This window comes from Diceros bicornis, chromosome 12 (assembly GCF_020826845.1).
Source record: "Diceros bicornis minor isolate mBicDic1 chromosome 12, mDicBic1.mat.cur, whole genome shotgun sequence".
NCBI lineage: Eukaryota > Metazoa > Chordata > Mammalia > Perissodactyla > Rhinocerotidae > Diceros > Diceros bicornis.
In genome coordinates, this window is record NC_080751.1 from 63,562,797 (window position 1) to 63,583,374 (window position 20,578).

Genomic DNA, 20,578 nt, shown 5'->3' on the forward strand with positions numbered 1-20,578 from the left:
GAAAGTTCTCCATTCTTGACCTTAAAATATATATATAAACTTATACAGAGAATGTAGAAGGTTAAAGAATTTCAGGCATCAAGGAACAGCCAAATTAACTACCTGGGTGACAGAGGCCCTTATCCAGTGTCCCCAAATCACATTAGTAGACACGTCAGGGACATTATCTTGCCTCCACTTCTCACTAGCATCCCTTTCCTCTCCACAGGCGGCCAGAGGGATTTTTCTAAACTACTAGTCAGAACGTGTCTATACCCTACATAAACCTTGGTGGTTCCCCAGCATCTTCAGGAGAGAGTCCAAACTACCCCTTGGATGTCAAGCAAGAATATCCACGCCCGTCTCTCTGGCCTCAGCGTCCACCAACCTACTTCAAACCCCTCTGCCTTAGCCCCATCAAGTTATTTACCATCCTCAACCTTATGGTACACTTTCGTTTCCAAACCTCACTGAAGCTGTTCCCTCTGTTCCCTTCTTTTTCAGTTAATTCCAGTTTTGTCTTCAAGAAATCAGCCCAAATGTCACCTCTTCCAGGACACTTTCCTTTGATGTACCACACACGCACATGTACACCCACACACACATCTAATGCTAAATAGGCACCTGTCTCTTGTGTCTGCAGAACCCTATTTCTTAGCAATATTCCTGATACACAGTGATATCAGTGTCTGACACACAGCAGACAAGGGGGAGACATCTGGTGGATGTGTGACTAAATGATTTTTCTCCTTAAGGGTAGAAGACAAGGATTTTCCTCCTCAAATAGAGTGAAGAAGGCTGCTTGGGAGGTCCCTTCACACCACACAACCTTTCCCAGGGGCTCCAGGACGGTGGGATGAGAATGCCTGACCAAGCGATTGTTTCTCTGTACCCAGTCTGAGCACCTGACATGTCATGGAATTTCTAAAGGATTGTAGCAGCATTTATTGCTGCTAGAAAGTAACAGAGTGCTTTTGCCAAATCATAAATCCTCAGCATTTTTAACAACAAAACTCTCATAGTGCCAAGTATCTATTGCTGTAGTAAGTTGCCACAGTGACTATTTATTTCACGGGATGAAAAAAAAGTTTCACTTAAATTTTTAAAAGATAGAGTAAAATAAATGTGATGGTTTATATAGCATCTTATCCATTATTTGGAAGGTAGAAAAAAATGTTTTTATGCTTCAGAAACATCCACATCCAGCTCCTGGAAGCCATCCTGGGAGGATTTTTTTTTAATGCTTTGCTCAGAACTATCTGCTATGACTAATGCCACATTTCATCAAGATGAAAAAAATTATGAAATAATGAGATCCCACGGCAACGCAAGTCAAAAGAGTTTTCAGTTTGACTTATTAAAATTAATTCTCCCTCTGCTCCTTTCTCCAATCCGCTTCCTAAGTGCTCTCTCTAAGTTTCCAAGTTCTCCATACAAAGAAAAACAAAGTGGGATAGAGCAGGCAGGAAGAAAAGTAGATCCTCTGAGGAACACCCACGCCCTCCAGTGAGCACAGCGGTGACATCTGACAGCTCAGGACTGAGCCCCGGGAGACAGACAGCTGTAGGCATGGTCTCTGGACAGGTGCAGGTTCTCCTCCTGAGACGCAGAAAGTCCTCACTGCACAGTGAGTAGGAGTGCACTCGTAAAAAACAACAAGCTTTGTGTACTCTGGAGTAAAACGTGGCTTTCTTTACCTGTTTTCACACTTGAAGTCTCCATGTCTAAGAGTTTTCTCCTCAAGTTAGTTTAGCAAGAAAAGTTCAAAATAATTCCACTCTTGGGGCTGGCCCCTTGGCCTAGTGGATAAGTTCGGCGCACTCCGCTTTGGCAGCCCAGGTTCGGTTCCCCGGCGTGGACCTACACTACGTCTCAGCACCATGCTGTGGTGGTGACCCACATACAAAATAGAGGAAAATTGGCACAGATTTAGCTCATGGCAAATCTTCCTCAAGCAAAAAGAGAAAGATTGGCAACAGATGTTAGCTCAGGGCAAATCGTCCTCAGGAAAAAGAAAAAAAAATCTGCACTTGACTAATTGGCTAGCTTCTGAAGAAGCTCACAATAGAATGGTTCAAACAGGGTTTGGGGGGATTGTTGTTGTTTGTTACATAAACTCATAAAAAAATAAGGTGGTACTTTTTTTTAAGGAGTCACCTAGTTCTTTTATTTGAAATCATAGGTAAGCAATATATTGAATTGCTAAAGTTCAAATTCAGATAACATTAGGGGAAAAGAAGCTAAAACATATAACATAAGAAAAATTTAACTTGGCAGCAAATTTATTCTATAGTAGTAGTTCTCCAAGTGCGGTCAGGGAACCCCTGGGGTTCCTAAGACCCTTTAAAGGGCCCATGTGGTCAAAATTATTTTCACAATAAACTCAGATGTTATTTTCCTGCTTCACTCTTATTCTCTTACAAGTGTCCAGTGGAGTTGTCCAGAGGGTATATGTTGTGTGAGAACATAACATATTAAATGGAGAAGCAAATTTAAGAATCCCACTGTCTTCTAGTAAACCAGACAATAAATAAATTTGTAAAAATGTAAAACAATGCCACTCAATTTTTTTGTTTTGAAAAAGATATCTTTCATAAAAATATGCCATTTATGTTAACATGTAAGGAGATTATTATTGTTATTTTAAATGAATTAACAAGTAAATACTTTAAAATATATCTATTTTAGTTTCTAATATAAATATTGACAGATATAATCCACATTAACAAAAGCTTTTTGAAGGTTCATAATAATTTTTAAGCATATAGAGGTTCTGAGACCAAAACACTTGAGAGTACTATTCCATAGCATTGGAATCTCAATTTCCTTTTTTCCCATTTTTTTTATTATGGTAAAATACACATGACATAAAATTTACCATCTTAATCATTTTTAAGTGTACAGTGGGTGGTATTAAATGCATTCATAATGTTGTGCAGCCATCACCACCATCTATTTCAAGAACACTTTTCATCTTGTAAAACTGAAACTCTCTACCCAGTATGGTCTTTTTTGTGGTTTGTCTGCTTCTGTCCAATCACTAAGCAGCCACACTAATGAGCACTAGGTCTCAAGAGTGTGTGTCTGTGTGTACGGGTGTGTGGAGCAGGGCCCTATTCCTAGGAGAGAGAACTCCATCTCCTCCTTCTACACCACACAGCCCTGGAGTTCCATGACTCAAAACCATCTAATGCAATGCATTTGTGGGGGATTCTGAAACCTAACCCCAATGTCTAATAATGCTTAAATTGGAATTATTTCTGAGTTGCTGACACTAACTTACAGATGAAGGGTTGTGAAACAGGGCTTGTTGTGGTTGTGTGTTAACTGCTGACGTGGGCGATAGCAGTGATGGGTAAAAAAGCAACTAAAAGCAAACCCATTCGAGTTTAGGGCCACATTACATAACTGTGCATCCTGTACCCTTCACTTCAAAGCCTCATATAAAAGACACTAGATAAGAAGACAAAGTGTGATGCGGCTTCCACATTCTAAGTCTGGAGGAGCTGGGAGAAGAAAACTCAGTGCTCATCACCAAAAAGATGCCTCATGCTGACATTTGATTTCTAATTAGATCAAGAAGTCTGGGGAATGCTTAAAAGGTGAAGTTCTCAGGCAACATATGAACTTTCATGAGATTCCTAATTTTGCACATCCAGAGAGCCTACACTGCAGGATTTGTGATTTAAGGAGATGCTGAGAAGGTATGGGGATATCAATACCTTTTTACACTTTGGCAAAGATAGATAGGTAGATAGACAGATAGATAGATAGATAGATAGATAGATAGACAGACAGACAGACAGATAGATAGGACACTGCCACATAATGACACTTTTCATTTACACTTTTAGCCCAGAGGAGACAAGCTTCACCAAGAAGGCTCAACCCTGAAACAGCCTGGGAGCTAAGTCTTGGCCAGGCAATGTCTCATCACCAAAGGGAAGTAGGCGGGCAGAGGTCTTATCTCAGTGACCTCATGAGGGGACCACACTTAGAAAACTGGGATCTTAAAAACCCACAAGAAAAACACTGCCCAGAAGGTATGATTTATTGACCTCAAAGACAAAAATGCTGAAATACTCTTTCCAGAACCCAGGCGTCTCCTCTCAATCCAAATCTACAAACCACAGTCTTTAACCATGGAGTTCTCCCATCTCTTTGGCCAATTGAATGCTCTACCTTAAGTAAATCATAGGAAATACTTTCAGGTTCACCTGGGCATGTCAACCACGGCTTAGGAAAGCCAAACCAGTCCATAGAAGAATGAAAGTGAAAACATGTATGCATGTTCAAGCCCGCAATTTCAGTCTGCCAGCATTCTTTTATCTCAAACATTAATTACTTGTCAGGATATAAGTCAGCATTCCTGAAAGAAGTCAAGAGGCATCAAACGTATTAACTGATTTTTGGAGGAACTTTCAACTCTATGGTCCTATTTACACTCTCATTCCCTACAACTATGAACTGATCATTGGGTACTCAATCACTTCTTCATGGCCCCTTAAGGCTGTCTGGGGTGTTCACTACTGATTCTTAGGCCAGCATTTTCTGCTAAACATGGGTTGCCAGATGACAGACCAGATGTACCTTTTTTGTATCTTTTCATAAGATACCCATGGGTACAGAGGAAGAGCCTCACGTGATGAGGAAGACCAGGTAAAGAAGGACTCCACTGAGACGCAGAAAATTGGCTTATAGCCACGCTCGGAGCTCTCCATTGGGCCTCGCCCCCATATGTATCTTGGAGAGGCTTGGCATCTCCTCACCACCAGGTGCATCACTGATGTCTCTCCATTTAAACCAATCTGAAAGCAGCTTATTGTGATCACCAAATGCTTAGAAGCTCACCACAAATGTTCCCACATACCCACTCATAGTTCTCCTGACTCAATTTAGAAAAATGATTCAAATTAACACATATAAATGATGCTATTGAAAAAGAATATTCATAAAAAGGTTATCTATTTTTTTAATCATAAAATCACCAGTTTGTGGGGAAAAAAAACAGGGAAGGACAAGTGATATGCTCAAACTTAGCAATTGGAGACAAAGCCAGAGATAGGATTCACATTTCTAATGTTCTAGAAGTACTAGTACCATAAAAGTCTACCTACAGAGAAGTGCATGTGTTGATTTATTGAGGAGCTGGACTCAGCTTGCTAACCTCGGCCAAGGTTGCCTTCCCTGTAGACACGCATATATGCGAACCCCCACACCCACCCTGTATCTATTCCCTTTCATAACTGACCTATACATGTATAGTCTTCACTTCTTCACCTCCCATTCATTTTTCACTCAGTCCAATCTGGCTTCAGGTCCCACCTCTCCCACACATCTCTTGACTAGGCTCCCATCTGCCACACTTGAACCTCTCTAATCTTCTTTTCTCTAATCTAGTCTTCATAGCCTTCACAGGTGATCTTGTAGAAATATAAACTGGCTCCTGACAGTCCTCTGCTACAAATCCATGAATTCCTTCCCACAGCCCTCGAGATAAACTCGAAGATCCTGAACTTGGCCCAAAGGGCACAGCATGATCTGGCCCTCCTCTCTAACCCCCTCCCAGACACCTCTTCTCCTGGAGTTCCTCTGACACTCAATGCTCATTCCTGCCTTAGAATCCTCACACCCCTTCCACAGTCAAGAATTCCCTTTCTCCCACTTTTCACTTCATAAACTACCCACACCTCAGAATGAAAAATCTCTTCCTCAGAAAGGTCTCCCCAGCTCCCCCATCTAAACTAGTGCCCTCCCCACCCTTGCTATTGTTTCCCATGAAGTGCTCTAGAGCACTTGCCACTACTTAAATATTTGCATTTATTTGTTTAAGGTCTGTCTCCTCGCCCACCTCCCACCCCATAACGGTTTCCTTTACCCTGGGTGCCCAGCCCCTAGCATAGTACATAACACTGGGTAAGTACTTGACTACTTGTTGAATGAATGCTTGTACATGTTTGTATTTGTAAAGAGGATGTATATGACTACATAGTTATTAAGTCAACATTGGTAAGCATTTGGTGGGTGCTTAGGTGAACTCAGTTGATCTGCTCAGGGTGATCAGCGGGATGCCTCATTCACTAGGGACTTCAGCAAGCACACTGAAGCCAGCTGCTGTCAACATTAACTGCTTATCTGTAACATTATTGGCTAAAAGCAGATCTTGAGCCTTTGTCATTCAATACTTGTGCAATTAAACACAATTTTGGGGGTATCTACTCTGAGAAAACTATGGTGCAAGGCTCTGCAGGATTCCAAAGAGAGCGAGACCCCATGCCCACAAAGAAAAATAGTACAACCTAATCTACTAACTCTTCATAGCTTAGAAAAAGGAGTTTGCTTTTACAAGGGGTAGGTGTGCATGTGTTTCCAAGCTGCAAAATGTGCTCTAGAGAAATGATAAAGGAAAACAGGGATGGAAATTCTTCTAAGTCAGCTTCTATATTTGATTGCACATTCTACACGTTGTTATTGTGTTCATCATCATTGAGATTTCTCCCAATGATGCTTCACATACCAGGTCCCTGAATGCAAAAATAAAACAACAGCAGAAAGTACTTCCTCCTCCTCTCCAGCCCCTACTAAGCACCCTGGCAAGCCAAGAGCAGTAACCAAAAGCCAGATTCAGGATAAAATTCAAACTCTGCCACCTCTAAGGACCCTCCACATCCACTGCCCTTGTTGTGAGGCAGAAGGATGATGGACTTGGAGTCAGAAGACGCCTTGGCTATAGCCAAGTCCAAGTCTCACTTTGCCTTATTTTCTTCATCTGCAATGTGGGCTTCCTACCCTCCATCCTGCCTATTGCTTATCACACTCAGTTACTGTGAGAACTGAAATGAGATAACCCTGTGAAAGTTTCTGCAAACTACAATAGGCTACACAAATGTGACAGAGACATGGCGATTTTTATCAGGACTCATATGTAGCATCTTGTATTGTCCTGTCTTGTGCTTTTTCATCTTTTTTCCTTTGTCAGTCACCACTATGATAAAACATAGGTTACATAATAATGAAATTTAATATTGAAATGCAAATAACAAAATGTTGTCCTATTTATATTTTATAGCTATTTGCTGTTTTTATTGAGGTAACATTGGTTTATAACATTATATAAATTTCAGGTATACATCATTATATTTCAATTTCTGTGTAGACTACCTCATGTTCACCACCCAAGGCAAATTACCACCCATCACCATACACACATGCCCACACATGTGTGAGTCTCCAGGTCCACTGTAAGTTCAAGCTTGGAGGACATGTCTTTGATTCTGCCTGCCCTTGCTGCCTGCAATACTGGACACACAGCACTCACACAATAAATTTTTGTGGATTGGTTACTGGTTGGCTTTTTTGATGAATTTGACTCAGAGTGCAGTATGCTGTGATTTTTCTGGGTTTCTGATTGATATTTTCTGGAAATAGCCATAATGTTTACCTAGCCCGTGATCTTTATGGTCTGTCTTCCTTTTTCCCAACCAGCTGGGTAGAATTCCATTGAAAAGAAGACTATTTTGACAAAAGCAAAAAGAACATTTTTGTAGCGCAGTTTTCAAGGTTCCTTTTAAGGATGAGATGGGGGGGACAAAAAGTCACTTGGTGACAGCAAGCAACCTCTACCTGTCACCGTTCAATGAAGCCAGTCTGAATTGTACTAAGCACAAGTCTCAGTGTTGAGGCTGTAGGGATAAACAAGGAGGAGAGACGCTCACAATGCCTCTGCAGCCAAACAGCCAGCGATAGATTCCTGGCTTCACATTGTCCTACTTGTGTGACTTTGCACAAGTTACTCAGCTTGTCTCTTTTCTCATCTAAAATAGGGTCATAATAGAGTTCCTCTCCTAAGGCTGTCGTCAGGATGAAATGAGTTAATATATTAAGAGCTTTTAACGCAGTGCCTAGTATGGGGTAATGACAAATATTAAACATCTGGATCCTTGTAGCTAAACAGACTGAGACTCAGAGAAGCAAAGAGACTTATGTCAAGTCAAGGAGCCATACACAGACAACAGGGCTAGAACCCAGGTCCCCAGCCTTAGTGTGTTCTCTATGACCTCTCCTTGTAGGTAATTCACACAGTGAAAATACTCTGGAAGTACTTCCTGGCACCTGATAAGCAGGGACAAAAAACACACCAACCTTCCCTTCTGCCTCAACCTACCCTAGATAGCTATCCTCTCCTGCCAGTGAGACCTCAGTCCCAGCCCTATGCTGTTGGTCTCCCACCCCATCAGAATGCACCTAGAGGGACACCAGCTACTGCTGGCTCCCACAGAAACACTTCGATGAAGAAGGAAAGCCTCATTTCCTAATAGGATTGTTCTGAGGATTAAATGACATAATGCCTGGAAAAGTGCCGAGCAGAGTAGCTGGCATACAGTATGCAGCCAACAAATGGTATCTATTAAGAAATAAAAAGAGGAGGAGGAAAATCCTGTGGTGCCTGCTCTCTCAAAGCTGACACACATTCCAACCCCAAATGCCAGACACAGGGCAGACTGAGATCTGTGGCAGAACAGAGGGATGCAGAGTCTGCGAAGGATTACAGTGAAGGGCAAAATCCACTGAAGACAGAGCGGGTGGGTGGAGTTCCCATTCTTCCCCTTCTTTATTAAAAAAAAAAAAAACAATAATAAAGAAGAAGAAAAAACTTAGCTGGTGCTTTGCTGGCAAACCCAAGTATCAGAGCATTGGATTTTTTAAATTTTAACATTTCTGAACAGAACAAAGACTGCTTCCAACCTCCCGATTTGTTCTCATACACTTGACCAGCAAAAGCTTAGCTTTGCTGCATCCATTAACGGCTTTATCCAGGCTGATTTTCCAGGTAATAATGGCTCAGACACAGGACTGAATTAAAACAGATCCACAAATCTCCTTAGAATATTCACAACATGCTTTGGATTCAGAGTTCTTAAGCACTTCAGCATCACCTTCTCCTCCCTACCCCAATATTGACAATTTCTAGTGCTGAAATAAATTTAATGTTAGAACAGGAGAAGGAAGGAATCTGGTGAGAAAAAAAGAACTGGACTAGACTGGGAGCAGAAGCTTCATCTTGCACCGGGTTTTAGCGAGCAGCGCACAAGACCTGGCCCACCCACGCTGCGCTGGTTGTAAACACAGACTGAACGAATCAATGTCCTCAAGGAGCTGACAACCCAGGTAAGGAGTGAGACCCACACGTCACACCAAGTTCCAGCACGGAATCAATGCCGCCCTCCTTCAGCCTGAGATGTGTGGGGAGGAGAAGCACTGGAGCATCCGCCTTTAGCAGGGGGGCAGGTGCTCAGGAAAATGTTTGCTTCCTGTTTGCTTTGGCAGGTATTTGCAAGTAGTCCAAAAGGGGGGCAGCTAGGGGTAACTTATACAGTTCTAAGCGAATGGTTATGCAAATCACTTAAGCAAATACATGAAAAGGGAGGGGAAGGTTTCTGATCTGGTTTTCCTCACCTGCCCCACTCTTCAGAGGGTAAGATGAAATGCAAAAACCAAGAGTCGGGAGAACCAAAAGCCTACCCTCTATGAGGACAAGGAACGGCCCCCGCCCCTCACTCTGGCATCAAACCGGCGCCCAAGGGTTATTCTGGCGGGTGGAGGTAGTTGTTTGCTGTCTCCCCTCCTGCCGAAAGCTGCCTGAGTTAGACTCCGGCTCAGTCTCCCCAGCCGAGCTGGAGGAGACACCAAGGGCGCAAAAGGTGCTCCTTTCCCAAAAGAGACGAGGAGAGACAGAGCTGGGGGCGATGCGGGGGGTTGGGGGGGGGGGGGGTTGGTGTTCAGAAGGAGCCCTGCAATGCGAAAGGCGCCCAGCCCGGCTCGCCGCGGCCCCTGCCGGCAGGTCTGGCTCGCTCGCCAGCCCATTCACCTCAAGAAGTCGGGCAGCCACCCAGAGGGGCGCGGGAAAGGGAAGTTCCCGACCCAGGGACACCCACTCCTACCACCACCACTGATCCAAACGCGGGGAGTCTGCAGGCGACTCGACATGGGCCCTGCAAACCCCAAGCTGCTCCCACCCCGAGCGCGCCGGCAGTCCCTGGGCGCAGCGCTGCACCAGGACAAGGGCCCTGGGTGCGCTCTTCCCTGCAACTGTCGCGGGGCGCCTTGCACCGCTGCAGGGCAAAGGGGAGGGGAGGAATGACAGGGAAGAAGGCGGAGCAGGCGGCCTGGAGAGCACTTACATTCGTCAGGAAAGCGCCTCCTCTCGAGGAAGGGAAGGAACGGCTTCCCAGCTAAGGAAACGCCCCAGGGATGCCCCTCTGCGAAGTGCCGCCTTTCCCAGGCTCATCGATTCTCCCGCCTCCAGCCGGTCCTCTAACCCACCCCAACCACCCCACCCTCAAGAGCGGCTTTCCGAGGGACCCAGACACCGTCTCGACTGCCCGCAGCTCGAGCAACAGGCGGATCCTTAAGGCTCCAGAGATGACTCCCGGCTCTAAGGACCGGAGGACGGGGAGCGCCGCGAGACAGGCACCCAGCAAGATGCCAAGTCCCCTGCGGGCGTAGACTTGCGGGGTCGTGCACCCGTGACCTGGGCCACGGGAGGGACTGGGACAGCAAAAGGTGGGGAAAGTTGTGGGGTGGCACAGAGAAGTCTCCGGAGCGCGCTCGGAGGTGGGGACACAAGCAGGTACCTGCAGGAGTCCGGGTGTTTCAGGCTGGCTCCGCTCTGCGACGCCGCCCGCCCGCGCTGCAGTCATCAGGCCTGGCCGCGCGGCCCGGCGCCCGCCGCGGCGGCGGCGAGGAGAGCCGGGTAGCCCGCGTCGGTCCGTCGGTCGGTCCCGCCTAGCAGGAGCGCGGCGCCCGGGAGCCGCGGGCGGGGCGGGGCGGGGCCAGACGCTCGGCCGCCGCCCCATTGGTCCCAGTTCCGCCCGCTGCCTCGCTTCGGGCCCGCAGCCTGTGCTCCCCCAGCTGAGGGCGCGGCGCACAGCCTCCGGCGGTTGCTGCCTGCGGGGGTCAGGCCCCGCGACAGGCAGAAGGATGGATGGACAGAGAGGCGGCCCTGCGGGGCACGCGCCCCGGCCCAGACTCAAGTGCAGAGTCACCCGTGGAGCGGCGCGCCCTGTCCGGGTGGGAGCAGGAGCGCGGCCCGCGCCTCCCACCTGCGCGCCTTCCCGGGCTGGGAGCATCACGACCCCGCGGCCCGGGCAACTGCCTCTCGAAAGTCCCGGCCCCAGCGACACTCTGCAGATTTGCCGGGATTTTCTTAGGAAGTCTCGAGGCCCCAACTTCTTTTAAAACAAAGTGCGAAGGAGGAAACAGCCTCCGGTCCTGCCTGTTTACCACCAGCCCAGCTGCCTGAAGACTCATGCACAGTGCAGAAGGACGTTGTTTTACACGCTCCATTCCTCGACTTACCAATTCAGAAGAGGTGGCGGACATATGCACTGAACGGAGCGAGGACGAGTCGGGTCCCTTGCCAAAGGATGGAAGAGGCCGTCCGAGGCAGATGCCTTAGGGTGTGGTTGAGGGACAATTCACGACCTCAGCGAGGGCAGCGTGTGGTCCAGAAGGCATCTCTGGCCCCTCTGCAGTGAGCGAGAACGCTCAGTGAACCGCCCCGAGGAGAAATGGGACGCTCGGGGACCCACCCCCGCGCTCCCCCTCCCGCCCCCAAACTGCAGATTTTTAAGTTGTGCAGACTTGCAATAATTCTTCAGAGCCAGCTGCTCCAAGCTGTAGGCACCCAGTGTTCCCTGGGTTCCCGACCCACATCCCGCGATCCGCCAGCTGCCCCCAACCCAGCACCCGCTGACCACTCGCCTCAGAGAAGCACCTCGAAAGACCATATGTAGTTCAGTTCCAGGCCCTGAGCCAGGCACAGGGGAGGACATTCGCCAAAGGGAGGTATGGAAAAGGTGAAAGATACTTTCTCTGACCTCATCGAAGTACCCAATGGTTTTCTCATCGTTTTTGTTTGATCAAAACCCACAGTGGGAGTCAGAGAAAAGGAGCCATATTTACACTGTCTGGTAGGCTTCTAATAGGAGGTGAAACCTGCGCCTTACAGGGAGGTTTGGCGAGAGGAGAGGGTAGTGGCAAGCAGGAATGGCAGAGGAGAAGGGAAAGCACAAGACGGTCTTCCCTCAGACTCCAGAAAATTCATCTGGCTCATGGAAGGCAAGGTGGGGATGCAGGTGGCTGGGGAACAGGTGTTGGGGGCCCTCTATCCCTCATCCCATGGTTCTTGGGCTCCCTAAGCCTACCCTCTCTCTTGTAGCAGAGGATCCAAAGCATTTGTCTACACTGCTGTTTGCAAGCTTCTGAAGAAGGTAATTTTCATACACAATTCATCATCTTTAGCATAAGATCTAAGGTTAGTCTAAAAATATGTTTACATTTTATCAGCACCTGAGAAGAATGCTCCCACATCTCTCCCAGCAGTTGGTTATTTAATCATTTTTAAATCACTAAGTGTATCCAAAAAGTCCAGCACTGTTTACTCAGGAGTGAAATATGTTCAGAATCTCTAAGCACTGCAGGAGGCATCTGCAGTGCAGAAGAGTCAGGGAGTGAGGTCCTTCTCACTGGGTCTGGATGACACATGTGCACTTGGAGGGAAGGCACACACAGTGGGGACCAGAAAGGGCCCCCACTTGGCATCTGTGAAAACTGAAGACAGAAAGGATGGGCCTCCACTGTGGGCATATGGGGGGGTGGATGTAGAAGGGCTGCAGATTTGAGAGACAGACAGACGGGTTCTCATTCTGCTGTACCCCGTGGGGAGATCTGTGAGCGAGTCGCTTAGCCTTTCAGCCCTGGTCTCTTCATCTGTAAGAAAAGTTCCTCCCTCAAGGGGGATCATGTGAAGCAAATGAAATGATAAACAGGAAAGCATTGTGTGCACCGTAAAAAGCATGCCTGTTCCCTGAAAGTTCACCCCTGAAAGTCTACCCAGGTTGAGCCAGGCAAAGCGGTGAATGCACACTTATACACACACACACACACACACACACACGCACATGCCACGTTCTCACTCCCTGTGTCTATAGCCCCTTCCACTGACCTCAGTCTCCATCACCACAGCGCATGCTCTGACCTGTCTAACTGCCTCTTTGGTCCCACACGCCCACTTCCTATGCCATCAAAACATCTTTGTGCCACATGCTATGACATCCCATCCCCCCTTCATTAACCACGCCCCTGGGAAAGCATCTAGACAAGCCATGCACTAACCTGTAAGGGGTTAACCATCAGCTGACAATGGTACTCACTCCTCCACGGTCTCAGAGAGGACTCCCAGAGTCAGTGGAGACACCTCAAGCACATGTGGGGTGTGTGCAGTCTGTCTCGCAGGCCTCCATAGTCTCCTTGCTCTGGCCACTTCCCCCTCTTGAAGTCTCCCTCTCTGACCAACTTACCCATACATCCGTGTACTCCCTTCCCTCTGCCCTCCCAAACCTGTCCTTGACTTTTCATTCTCACTAAAGTCCAAATGACAGAGAAGCAGCTGGGTGTCACACCTGGAGGTAAGTTAAGTACTAATTTGCTTTTTAAATTGGGACAGGTGTACCTGTGAAAATGAAGATGCTCTCATCCCTGGGAGGAAAGTGGAGAGTGAGGGGGTATTAGTAACAAATGGTTAACATTTATTCAGTTGGTGCCTCTTACTCACTACTGTTGAGCCAGCAGGCTGAATGTCACCCCAGTCCATCTGAGCACATGAAATACTTGCAAATTTCCCAAACCCACCAGGCTTTTTCAAGTCTCCCTGCATTCACAGCGGTGCTCCCTCTGCTTGGAATACCCTTCCCAACCATCAAGCCCTTTTTTGCTCAACTAACTCCTTTTCCCTCAATTAATAATCACTACCCTCTGGAAAGCCCACCTCCAGGGCCGGCCCAGTGGCATAGTGGTTAAGTTCATGCACTTCAGCAGCCCAGGGTTTGCAGGTTCAAATCCTGGGCGTGGACCTAGGCACCACTCATCAAGCCATACTGTGGTGGCATCCCATATACAAAATAGAGGAAGATGGGCACAGATGTTAGCCCAGGGCTAATCTTCCTCAGCAAAAAGAAGAGGATTGGCAAGGGATGTTGGCTCAGGGCCGATCTTCCTCACCAAAAAAAAAAGAAAGAAAGAAAGAAAGCCCCCCTCCTATCCTGGATTATGTCTCTCCTCTCCATGCTCCCTCAGCACCCTCTGCTTCTCTCTTTCATAGCACCTACCATATTGGATTTTAATTGTTTATCTTCAACCAGACAATGAGCTCCATGAAGACTGAATTTCCAGGACCTTTTATAGGCTCTGCACATTTGTAAAGTGAATTACTGAAGGCTCTGTCATAAGGCTGCTCTGCTCCGTCTGCTCCTGATAGGAACTGACATTCTTTATTTTTATGTTACCTTCTATCAGGTAAAAAGAAAACATATAAACCATCACATCAATCTCTTTGCTTGGATGCCAGGCAGCTCAAGACTGAATCTAGTTACTTAGCTAGCATACTTTTATTCCAGATTATTGCTACATTGATCATTCTTCTTTCACAAAATTATTTGTATGCTAACTTTAAATGCCCTGTTATATTATTTTTACATTGAAAGTATCTTAAATATTTATGGTCTTAAAGTCCAAAGACTTGAATTCTAGTCTGCCTCTGCCCCTGACCAGCTCAGTGATATCTCTCTCTGGCTCTCTATTGAGGTTTGGATTAGATGATCTCCAAGGTCCTTGCCAGCTCTAAAACCTTTACAATTCTACAGATAAAAGGACATAGTTTATAAATTATTAAAGAAAGAAAACCCTGTGACAGAATACAGCCTTAATCTCCAGGCACAAAGGAATGCTCTCCTCAGGTACTTGGAGGTGTCCTCCGAGGACCCTTGAGCATTTCCCAAGGTGAGTTCCATAGAACACCTGTGCCATGGTCAAAAGCCTTTGGGCAAGTGTGTATTACATTCCACTTGTCAATACTCATAATACACTTTAGCATAGTAAAGGTTCTGCATGAGAAGTCAGGTCATAAAAATACTCCAAGGGGTGGACTTCCAGATTGCTCATAATCTGGCCAAAACTTACCTTTTCAGCCATGTTTTAAACTCTTCACACCTTTCTCTCTGCCTGACTCATTCCCATACATCCTCCCCCAACCTCAACACACACACTCTCCACTCTTACATTCCAGCCTGACACGTGAGACCCATCTTTCCACTGTGCTCATGGGTGCTCTCTGAGCCTTGGCCTTGCGTGGACCCTGCTACTATAATCCCCTTCTCTATCAGGCAAATGCCAATTTAACCTCCAATATCATCACCCATTCTCTGAAGCTTCCTCTAACCCAAATCATATTTAGTTGTTCCTTCTACTGGACCCCATTATACTTTGTACAAACCTCCAGTTTTGCTCATATACAGTTATACTCCTGTACTATTGTTGCCTGATTGGATTGAGTCTCCTGCATTAAACTGTGAACTCCTTGAGGGCTGGCCCTATGTGGTGTTATTAATCTCAGTATCTTCAGAGCCTGGCCCATTATAGATGCTCAGTGCCTTTAAGAATAAAAGGAAGGGTGGATGGATGGATGGATGGGTGGGTGGATGGGTGGATGAACTAAGGCCTTCAGACTTCAGGGAGGGTGCAGGAAAGCAAACCTAGAGGCACCAAAGACCAGATGTGTCAACCTATAGTTTTTCCTCCAGGGGAAATTCTGCACCTATTTTAATAATCCTTCATTTGTGTGATAGAACTTAGGGTCTAGCCTTCACTGCCAACTAGAAGAGTGAAAAGTGGCAGAGACTGCTAGGCACAACCCCATGATCTTTTCTCTTCTGCTTCCCCAGTAATAGTATCCCCAATGGTTACCTGGGTAGTAGGGTGACCAGTTCTTCCCAGTCTGCCTGGAATTGTCTCAGTTTTAAAACTGAAAGTCCAGTGTCCCAGGAACCTCCTCAGTCCAAGACAAACCAGGACAGTTGGTCATCCTAGTAGGTTCACTGCTGCCCAGGATAAACTGTACATATCACAGCCTCCCATGCCACTAGGCGAGAGCTTACAACTGAGTTCTTTCCAATGGGATGTCAGTGAAAGTGGCCCGTTCAGTCTTTGGGACAGAAGAAATTTTCTATTAAAGTTTCTTTTGAAAAAAATCACAACTTCTTGCTACAATAATGAGGAAATTCTACCATATCAAGATATGGTTATGAGAGGGAACCAAAAGAGCTTTCTGGAGGAGTAAGGTAGAAAGCAAGTGCTCTGATCTCGACTGATAGTAACTGGCAGGTCACTCTCGAATGCACCCCACTCTTCCTCTTTCAATGCAGCTGCAAATACCTATGAGCATTGGTCAGCTGCACTGACTTCTTCTTCTTTCTTTCCTTTTTCTTTTTTTTTCCCTTGGTTGCAGAGGGTTAAATTATACTTCTCAGTTGTGGCGTATTATCATCGTTAGCATACACAAGTCCTTTCTCCTATTTTTATTATTTATTTATCCTTTTATTCCCCATTCCACACTTGCATTGCCATCCCACCCTCCACAGGAAGCCTTTCTAACGTGTTTATTGACAGCCTTCCATTTCCATCTGTACTTGTGAAACGTGTAGGGTTGTTTTGAATGCATACATTTTAATTTATACAAATAGTCATTTGTCTTTTATCTCAATCTTCTCATGTTTCATTCCACACAGTGAGATGGTTTTTAGCTCCATCCCTGTTGCTCTGTGCTCATCTGGTCTGCTCCTCTTCATTACTGTGTACATCTTCCACTCCCCAAAGATGGGTGCCCAGAATGCCCCAAATTCCCCACCACTACAAACAGCACTGGGATGGACATCCTCGCACGTGTCACCTTATGGACCTGGGAAGAATTTCAGGGGGGTATATATACCCAGCAGCAGGATTGCTGGCCATAGGGTAAGGCCAGGGCTGATATAGAAATATTGAAATACTTCTATGCTGGTTGGTAAATAGCCTTGGCCCCAAGATCTCTGAGTATCCTTCCCATTGCCCCAGCCCCTTCTCCAGGATCCCCCAGGACTTTCCACCATCTACCAACTAAAGGGTTAGTTGGCCCAGCTAGAACTGACAGTCTTTCCAACAGTTGTTCAATATTTTGAATAATACCCCTGAATATGCATATACTTAATCTGATGGTCTCAGTCCTTATTTCTCCACGGAGCAAACGAAAAAAAAAATTGCCTAAAGAAGTTAGTCCAGTCTCTTGTCCTGTCTTTAAGAAATTCTCAGAGCTACAGAAACCCTGCTGATGTTCCCATCTGCATCACCAAGGTCATGTCCTACCCAGTGCTAAGCAGAGATGTTGGAGCCAGCAGGCTGTGACCACTCTCCTCTTATCAGGTCCCACACCCCAGGCAGCTGTGCCAGCAGGTGAAAGCCCTGGAATCAACACCCTGAGTTTTAACTTAGCTCTGTCCCTCTCTCTATCCACTGTGTGGCTTGAAGCATTTCACCTCTCTCTCTGAGCCTCAGTCTCCCATTGGCAAGACGCTCTCCCACAGGGTGGGAGTGGGGTCCAAATAAGATGGTGATGAGATACAGAACAATATCAAGGAAAGAAAAAGCCTTTTGGTGTCAAACTCAGCATCATACTGGCTGTGTCACGTTGGCCTCCCCCCGGCTCTCAGTTCCTCCCATGTGAAATGGGGATAATTAGGCTGTACCACATCCCCCAATTATTATGAGATTCCATGCGCTGCCTTGACATCTTTGAGCCTCGCAGGGTCCCAGAGGCTTAGCCATGAGTTCCCCTGCTCTGGACAGATATGCCCCCCACCCAATGGGAATTCTCCCCTCCTGGCTAGTTCCTCTAACAGCTGGACCAGCTGCACCCCACTTGGTCTTCAACCTCATGGGTTTCACCTCCCTGCTAGTCCACAAAACTACTCAAACTAGCCAGTCACATCCTCCTGCAAGAACCAAGAGTCACTTCACCCTCTTGTCACTACAAAGCCTGCGTCCTGCAGCCCCTGCTAGTTCACTCTGCTCCAGAGTGCAGCCCCGGGTGGCCCTGCATGGCATGTGGTGTCCTCGTCCCCAGGGCTGTGAGTCTATGTGACCAGCAAACTGCTGTCAGTCTCATCTATCCAGTGCCAGGGGTTGTGTGTTCAGCCATCTCATACTATTCAGAGTGAGGGAATCCCTCCTTCACCAGCAGGGTGAACAGGAGGTGATCAGGACAGACACCTATCTCAAAGAGTTGTAAAATTAAACTGAATGATATATATAAAGCACTCAGCATCATGCCTGGTCTGGTAAAAGTTCATCCAAACAAAGAGAAAAAATAGAACTTAGCCACAGCAGGATGTTGGTGAGAGCCAGAGGGTGAGGCACTGCTAGAACCTGGGTGGGAATGAACAAAGAGCTTCTTAAATGCTGTTGAAAGACCCACCTCATGCTTACTGACTTCATGTTGTCCTTGCCAAAGGGGAAATACATAGAGAAAAATGATTTCTCTTTTTCTTAGTGTAACAAGAAACGTTGTCATTCATAATTGAAGTGGCATTATAAGTCACCTCATCTCTCTTTGGTTCAGTTTCTCACCTGTAAAATGGGGATTTTGTGCTAATAATACACCAGATACCAAGCGAAAGAAGGGAGCTGAAGGGACAGGATGGAAAAGACTGATAACAGGGTTCCTCCCTGAAAGAGCTCACAACTCAATGGGATGATTCCACCTGCCTTACCCACAGTCAGGAGGGAAGATGACATAGCAGGATAATACAGTTGAGAGATAAGAGCACTACAGAATGTGACAGGGACAGCCACTTGTCACTGAATCTCCCTTCTTCCCTTTTATCTTAGGAACAGAACTCCAGTGTTTACAGGACAGTCATGTGCCCAAGTAAACACATTACCTTTCCCAGCCTCTCTTGCGACTAGTGCGGCCATATCAACTTTTAACAGTCAGATGTAAGCCCAAGGGTTCTCAGAGAGTCTCTTTAAAAAGGGGAGGTATGCCCTTTTCCTTCCTTCCTCCAACTTCTGCCTAGAATATGGATAAGATGACTGAAGCTCTGGCAGCCATTTTGGACCACGAGAACAAGAAGTAGACTCCAGGGATGGTGGAGTGTGAGCTCAATGAAATCTGGGGCCCTCGCCACTTCACGGAGCTATTCCATCAATGCTGTTTACTGCCAGTCACTGTATGTCTCTCACCTGAGAGAAAAATAAACAATGCATTTGTGTGCCTGTGTGTATTAATGCAACCAATCCCAATCTCAACTGATACAATACATATTTAACACTAATAAATATTATTCATAGTCACTATTTTATTTAGCTCTTAAAGATCTCATGAGATTTTTTGAAAGGTAAGACTCTTCAAGAATTTTTTTTACCTTCTGAAATGTCAAGTTTTATGGCGGCGCAGCATTGCATTGCAGGCATTTTCACAACTACTTTTAGGAGATTCAAATCAATGTTTGGGCTCAGGTTGTTTTATGACTGAAAAGCCTAGAAAATTCTACCTTCTTCTGAACTAGCAGGTAGACTTCCAGGAGAGTAAATCTGCTGTACATGACTTAGGCCCACATGCACCCTCATTCACATACATACACACTCAAATGCACACACTTGCATGGGTGTGCACATACTCCCAGGAAGTTACATATGCATCACACGCACACACAGGTACACCCTGGTCCCCGTACCCAATGGCAGGCTCCAGTGGTTCCTGTGATTGCGAAGGCCCTGGATTTCCCCTTCACTAGAACACTATGCTATTATGAGTTATTATTTTCAATAACCTTGTGTCCTGGCTGGAAGTGGGTGCTGAGTCCTAAATAGCAAGAGTAAGAAAGCTCCGTAGTCAGTCTTTGACCATGCAGGTGGCCTCAGGGAGAAGCAGGAAGAGGACGAGCCCCTCCCACACACTGATTCTGGGTCAGAAGGAGAATCCCGGTGAGCCAGGAGCAATCTGGACTTCACGAGGCCTCACCTTCATGGAGGATACTCCAGGAGAGTGTGAATTAGGCTCCCACCCAGCCTCTGTCCTTCTCCCTCCAGGGCTGCTCCTCTAGACAAGCTTATCAGTTGATTCAGTCCCTGCTTCTATATTTTGATGTCTCTTGGAGCTCTGCCACTGGCTCTGATCCCAGTCTTTGAGAGCCTGCTCAGGCTGCAGGTTGTGATAAAGACCTTGGAAAACACAAAGATGAAGAAACTTAGTCCCCTCTCTCAAGAAGTGAGCACTCTATCAAATAATCAATTGAGAAATTAATATTGAGAGCCAACTCCATAAAAATGTATGGATAATTACCAGAGTTGACACAGAACTAAAATGCCACATACTACCTGTAGAACCTTGGGAAATTCTCGGTTTTCTCATCCACAACTTGGGAATAATAACTCTGCCCTCAGAGACCTGTGAGCTGAGTAACCGGCCTCACAAATTATTTAGGGATCCCCCTCTGATGCTCAGCAAATCTTTTATTCAACTCTAATTTGTTCAACATTTCCCATAGAACCCCATCCAAATCTTCTCCACTCTAAGCCCTGGAATGTCTCCATCCCAACCCAATTGCCACGTCTCATCCTTAGTAAATACTCTGGCCACCTACTTAGTGAAAATACAGAGGCTGCAGGAGATGTGGTCCCTCAACTTCCACCTTGTCCACCTTGAAGTCTGAGGCTTCACGCATCTTTC

The 20,578-nt window shown here is 46.3% G+C and overlaps 1 protein-coding gene across 2 annotated transcripts in view; it reads right to left on the minus strand.

Annotated features, from left to right (window-relative positions):
- KCNS3 (potassium voltage-gated channel modifier subfamily S member 3) overlaps positions 1-10,699 on the minus strand; it is a 39,425-nt gene extending 28,726 nt beyond the window's left edge. For both annotated transcript variants that reach the window (XM_058550685.1, XM_058550684.1), the window contains exon 1: positions 10,614-10,699. The gene's annotated coding sequence lies outside the window, so the exon portion shown is untranslated. The remainder of the gene's footprint in view (positions 1-10,613) is intronic.
- Positions 10,700-20,578: the final 9,879 nt, after the last annotated feature.